The sequence below is a fragment of the Lathyrus oleraceus genome, chromosome 4 (genome assembly GCF_024323335.1).
Source record: "Lathyrus oleraceus cultivar Zhongwan6 chromosome 4, CAAS_Psat_ZW6_1.0, whole genome shotgun sequence".
Classification (NCBI taxonomy): domain Eukaryota; kingdom Viridiplantae; phylum Streptophyta; class Magnoliopsida; order Fabales; family Fabaceae; genus Lathyrus; species Lathyrus oleraceus.
In genome coordinates, this window is record NC_066582.1 from 242,404,861 (window position 1) to 242,411,741 (window position 6,881).

Genomic DNA, 6,881 nt, shown 5'->3' on the forward strand with positions numbered 1-6,881 from the left:
AATTAATATTAATTTTTAAATTTAAAAATATAAACAAATTTTATTAGGTTTTAAAATACTTTTTCTTTTAAAATTTAAAAAACATAAAAAAAAAAAACAAATATCCAGAGAAAAGAAAAAAAATATATCAAAAAAAAGTTGAAAATAATAAAATTATATTCTGAAAATGAAAAAAAAATTGAAAAAAAAAATCTTAAAAATAAATTATTCCATAAAATAAAAATAACTAAAAAAAATTATTTAAAAAAAATGGAAATCGAAAATAAAAAAATTCTGAAAATAAAAAATTATTATTTTAAAAAAAAATCTGAAAATAAAAGTTTTTTTATTCTGAAAATTTGAAAAAATAACCTTTTTGAAAATTAAAAAAATTATCAAAAAAAAACCAAATTTTTTTTAAAAAGAAATTTTTTTAGTGAAAAAAATACAAAATACTTTTTTTAGAAGAAAATAATAATTTTATTTGGAAAAAAAATCAAATATAATTTTTTCGAAAAAAATTTCCAAATATAATATTTTTTGTGAAAAGAAACAAAATTCTGAATTTTATTTTAAAAATAATTTTTTTATAAAATTTAAAATAATTTAAAATATAAAATTAATTTATAATGTAATAAAACATGAAAATAGATAAATATAAAAATTTAAGGTATAGTAAATTTTGGATATCCAATAAAAAACCAAATTTTTATAATGGATAACAGTTTATATTTGAATAATAAAATGGAAACAATTTGGATACCAATTTGATTATGAATAATTGGTTTTTTTTCACACCTATACTCACCATTCATTTTCATCTAATTAAATTTAAGGTAATGTTAACCTATGTCATAGGGACACAAGATAAGAATTAAAGAAAATAATTTTATGTTGAAAATTATGCATTGATTTTAATAAAAATATAAAATTAATTTTATAATTGGTTTTTTCAATACAAACTTTCTACAAATAGGTGTCTTATTTTGTACCCCTAAGACACAAATTAACATTACCCTTAAATTTATTCGGCGAACTAATACTATTTAAATTTTTATTTAAAGGTTCTTGATATTCAGTTGTAGTTTTAAACTTTGTATTCAAATTTATATCAATTAGTCCAATTTTATATTTAAAACGAGTTTATTTATTCATTGTATATCACTTTTATTAATATATGTTTTTAATCTATTTTATTAATGGAAGAAATATGTGTATCCTCCGACCAAGAGGAAGTAAATGAAACAGATGATAAATTTGGTGATAACTTAGAAACAGATATTTTTCATGATGATGAAAAATCTTGTGTTGGAATGATATTTAAATCTAAAGATGAACTTATAGACTATTACAAGAGTTATGGCCAGTTTATGGGTTTTGGAATTACTAAACTTAGTAGCAAAAACGAAAGTGATAGAACAATGTAGTCGTGGAGCAAAGTATGTGAGCAAATCAAAGAATATTTTAAAGCCAAATCCTATAACAAAATCACAATGTAAGGCTAGACTGAATGCATGTATTTGTTTAAATGGAATTGTTACTATTTCAAGGTTAGAACTCAATGATCAAGCTAGAATTAATGTAAGTAGATATTTTCGATCTTCTTTGGTTGTTGAAGCTAATGGGTATGAGAATCTAACATTTGGTGAAAAAGACTTTAGAAACTATATTGATAAAGTAAGGAGACTTCGACTTGAGATAATAGATGCTGAGGTAATTCAAAACTATTTTGTTATTATGTAATATATATTGATGATGAAAGTCGTTTACAAAATGTATTTTGGACAAATGCGAGAAGTAGGACTGCATATGAATATTTTGGTGAAGTTGTAACATTTGACACCACTTGATTAACAAACAAATATGACATGTCTTTTACCCTTTTGTTGAAGTAAATCATCATGGTCAATCTACGTTGTTGAGTTGTGTTTTATTATCGAACAAGGATACTAAGACCTTTATTTGATTGTTCACAACTTGGTTAGAATGCATGCATGGACGTACTCCAAATGCCATAATTATTGATCAAGACAAAGCCATGAAAAATGCAATTGAGGTTGTTTTTCCAAACGCTCGTCATCGGTGGTGCCTGTGACATTTAATGAAAACTGTTCCAGAAAATTTAGGTAGACACTTTGATTATGAATCTATCAAAACACTTTTGCATGATGCTATAAATCTTTGAGTAAAAGTGATTCATGCAAAGATGGGAAAAAATGATTAAAGATTTTGGACTTCAGGATAACAAATGGCTGAAAGGGATATTTAATGAGAGAAAAACATCTTATTTTGGTTCATTTAATAAAGTTATAGCTTGAGTAAGCCATTTTAGATTTGCGTCCCAATTTTAAAAAGCATTCACTAATGCAAAATTCAAAGACTTTCACTAATGCAAAATTCAAAGACTTTCAAGTGGAGGTTGCATCTATGATGTATTGTCATAATTGCTTTGAGAGATTAGAGGGATTGAATTTTATATATTATGTTATAGAAATCAAGACACAAATTGACAAAATTAAAGACATAATGTTCAAGGTATCCTACCATGAAAAAGACTTTGAATTAAAATGTATATGTTGTTTATTTCAATTCAAAGGTATTTTATGGGATTTTTTACGAAAATAACCCACTTTTTCAAGGAAATTCCCAAAACACTCTTGGTTTCAAAAAAATTCCCAAACTACCCCACTTTTAGGAGGAGTCGCCAATTGAATTGGAGACTCCTCTTAAAAATTGAATGGAGGCGCCAATTCAATTGGAGACTCCTCCTAAAATGCAAATTTTTTTGGTAAATGGTATACGTGATAGATAAATTTCATATAGGACCAATTGATATTAATAAAATTTGCCGTTTACACAAAGAAACCTAATGGTGATGATCGGGATCACCTAACTGACCTCCGGTCCCACATCCTCTAGCTACCCTAATCCATGGCCCTAACCCACGTTGATGATTCGGTACCGATGTTTGAGCATCTGAGGGGCCAGGAGCGTCACTACCAACTACAGGAGAAAGTCTGTTGAGGTAGTCAGACAAATCGGCATAGTCTTCAGTATGCATCGATGGTGTACCGCCGTAGCTGAGCTCATGGCCCATGCCAGAGAAGTTGGGATGTGGTTGACTCATTGATGGGCGACCGGGACGGTTGAAGGGAGACATGGGTGTGAACGATGCGTCGAGGAAAGGTTGGAAAGGTTGTTGGGGTGTTTGGTAGAGATATGGTTGTTGGATGTTTTGGTTTTGTGAGGTTTGGGCTTCTTGGCTACGGTAGGAGGAGGGGCGATTGGTGTTAAATGATCGTTGGATGTTCTGGCTTAGGCGACTTTGGTAGGGTGATGGGGTGGGTGCGAAGCGATGTTGGGTCTCAGGTTGATGGTCAATTTGTTGGTGGTGGTATGGGGTATGCTCTTGGTATTGGGGTTGGGTGTATGGAATGTTTTGGTTGTATGTTTGTGTGTTGGTTGAACGGAACGTTTGACGGACAAGGGGTTGTGTGTATCCGGTCTGACACTGTTGTTGGGGGTTTGATGTTGAGGTGTCAGGTGTGTAACTCATCTGTCGTGGGTCGTACAAGTACATATCCTCGGCGATGAACTGAAAACCAACCGATTTGTACCAAGCCATATAAGTACGACTTGGTTTTTCTTCAGTTGGCATGACCGCGTCAGTTAACACATGGTCATGACGGTGCTTCCATTTGCGACACTCCGATCTTACGAAGCTTTACCATGGATTGAAGTTCCATTGGTCGTTAAGTTTGCGCATATGCCATTCTCCTAGGCTAGCTGGGGGATCTGGGATATTTTGGGGCATACCGAACTACAACTTCACGCTGTAACACCCCTTTTTCTACCCCAAAATACTTAACGTATAATCAGAGTAAATAAGCACGCACATAAACAAAAGAGCGTCACATCGACGTTTTCAAAAACTAAAAGCTTTCAAAAACCAACATATTTCATCATCAATATACAATACACCTGGTCATTTAAAAAACAACACTTCAAATATCATGAGTCATCAAGTATATGCGTTCGGAGCGGAAAATAATGAATACTCATACATTTCATAAAATGATCCATGTCCCATACCATGATCATCCCTCAATAATCTCCTCAAGATAAAATAAAACCATATTCAGAATATTTGGCACTATGGCCTCTCAACAGCAAATGCAATTAACATGTTCACAAGTAATAACGTAATACATATCCAAATAAGATATGAGTTCAATACTACTAATCTACCCCGTGTTACATGACCAGAGCATTGACTCATTACCTAGTCTCTAGGCTAAAACACACTCTCCGGCTAAATCTCGAGTGAGCTACCGTCCACTTAACTTCAGCAATACTACTCTTGAATATCTGTACGAGGCCCATGTAAAGGGAACATTCAAACAGAAGGGTGAGAATTCAAATCATTATGAAGAAGTATAATAAGGCACAATGATTAAATCAACAATTAAAGGAATTCATCACACCTTGTATAACCATGTAAATAATACTAACCAACATTTATTTCACATGTTTCAAACATCCATCAAAACTCAAGGAGTATAATATTAAAATCCAATACTATATTCCCAAATATACACATAACTACAATTATCACATAATCACATATTTTGCCAAGTTATGTATCCAAACATCACCAAATTCAATTACCATATCTCATACACACATCACAATCATAACAAGGCATACACTCAATTATCACATAACTCTAATGTGACTCAATGCAAGACATGTGACTTTATGCATGTGGTACCGCAATGTGAACCCAATGTTTCACCGTTTTCCGATTCAATATCTAGAATCCAAGCCACGCTTCCGATCCGGACAAGATCAAAGCCACTACGCCTATTTCCCATTAAGGATTAACGTCTGCTACGCCTATTTCCATTCAAGGATCAACGTCTATTACCATGTGAACCCACAGTTTCACCGCTTCCACCATGAAGCCGACCATGCCATAAATGAATGTACAAATACCAACACATATGCAATTAAGATCATCTCTACCATCTTAACATTCCACATATCACCATAATTCAACTCTATGAATTATCCATCAATGGTACATATACACATTCATAACAATATATCATTCACAAATATAGGCTAATTATCAAATACACACACTTAGATTTCATTTCACACTAAATACAACTTCTTAAAATCTCAAATTTTCATTTTTCAATAGTGTTAACCAGTTAACGCTTTCAGGTAACCGGTTAACGCGAAACAGAATGCACTTCCTGGCAGATTTTCAACAGTGTTAACCGGTTAACGCTTTTGGGTAACAGGTTAACGCAAAACAAAATGCAATTTCTACGCAGATTTTTAACAAGTAACCGGTTAACGCTTTTGGTTAACTGGTTAACGCAAAACAGAATCAACTTCTGGGCAGGTTTTTAGCAAGTAATCGGTTAACGCTCGTAGGGTAACCGGTTAACACAAAAACATAATGCTGAATTTTCTGCATTTTTCATCGTTGGAGGACTTTCGGACCTCCGATTTCGATTCCGTAAAAAGCCAAACGCTCAGAAAATTATAACTCATACAATACTCTAAGTGTATAAAGTTAATTCACAGTTTTAACACAATTAAATCACCACAAATCAAGAATACTCATCAAAACCTAACAATTTCAAACAACCATACAAAATTAGGGATTTTAAGCTAAACATACTTCTACCCATTGACTCAATCATACTAACCCATAATAATAAGGATTCTCCCCCTTACCTCTTCAATTATCTGGAAATCTTAGCTTCTCTCTTGTTCTTCCCCTCTTCTCCTTACTTTTCCTCTTTTCTTTCTCTGTTGCCGTCAAATGATCAAATGAATCTTACTTCTCACTCTCCTACCTCTTATATTCTAGTATTATATTTGGGCTCAAAGAATGATACTTCTAATTTAATTATTAAGCCCAATAAGACATAGTATTATAATATCTCTATTTAATTCAAATAAATTAAACCAACACAGTATACACACCAAGTTAATTAATATAATTGATTATTCAATTATATCTCATATCAACTAAATAATTAATTAACACACCAAATTAATTAATATAATCAATTATTATACTACCTAACAACCAATTAATTAATTACCACTTCAAATAAATAAAATAAAATAAAATAATAATAATATAAGAAATAATTACTAAAATTGGGTTGTTACAACTCTCCCCCACTTAAAAGATTTTCGGCCTCGAAAATTTACCTCAAACGAACAACTCCCATATCACTTTCACCAAAGCAATCTCCTTACCACAAAGCTTCTTCACTTCTCGATCTTCAATTTGCATAGGTGATGTATCAACCGTCAAATTATCCCGCACTTGAACATCATCTAATGGAACAACATGCGATGGATCCGCAATGTACCTCCTCAATTGAGACACATGGAACACATCATGAAGATTAGAAAGTGACGGTGGCAATGTAATCCGATATGCCACTTCACCTACCCTCTCGGAAATCTGATAAGGACCAATGAAACGCGGCGTCAACTTACGCGACTTCAAAGCTCTACCAACACCCGTTATTGGCGTAACTCGAAGAAACACATGCTCATCTTTCTCAAACTCAAGAGGTTTCCTCCTCTTATCATGATAACTCTTTTGACGACTCTGAGAAGTTGTTGGAAAGTGGTTTGGTATCGGGTTTTTGTTATCGTCTCCACAGGGATTGTGAGATATCGCCGCCGTTCGACAGTTGTTTTAATTCTTAACTCAAACTAACAAGGGGGTTTTGGTTTCTAGTCACGGTATCTTGCATAAAAGTGTAAGAAAATGCGGTAAAAGTTTTGGTTTTTCTATTTGAGAAAGATTGTCAAAGTTAGGGTTCGACGATCACTTTGCATGCATATGTTTGATCAACAAGACT

At 32.6% G+C, this 6,881-nt stretch overlaps 1 pseudogene; it reads left to right on the top strand.

Annotated features, from left to right (window-relative positions):
- The first annotated feature begins 1,178 nt into the window (after positions 1–1,178).
- Positions 1,179–2,297, top strand: LOC127136865 (protein FAR1-RELATED SEQUENCE 5-like; annotated as a pseudogene).
- Positions 2,298–6,881: the final 4,584 nt, after the last annotated feature.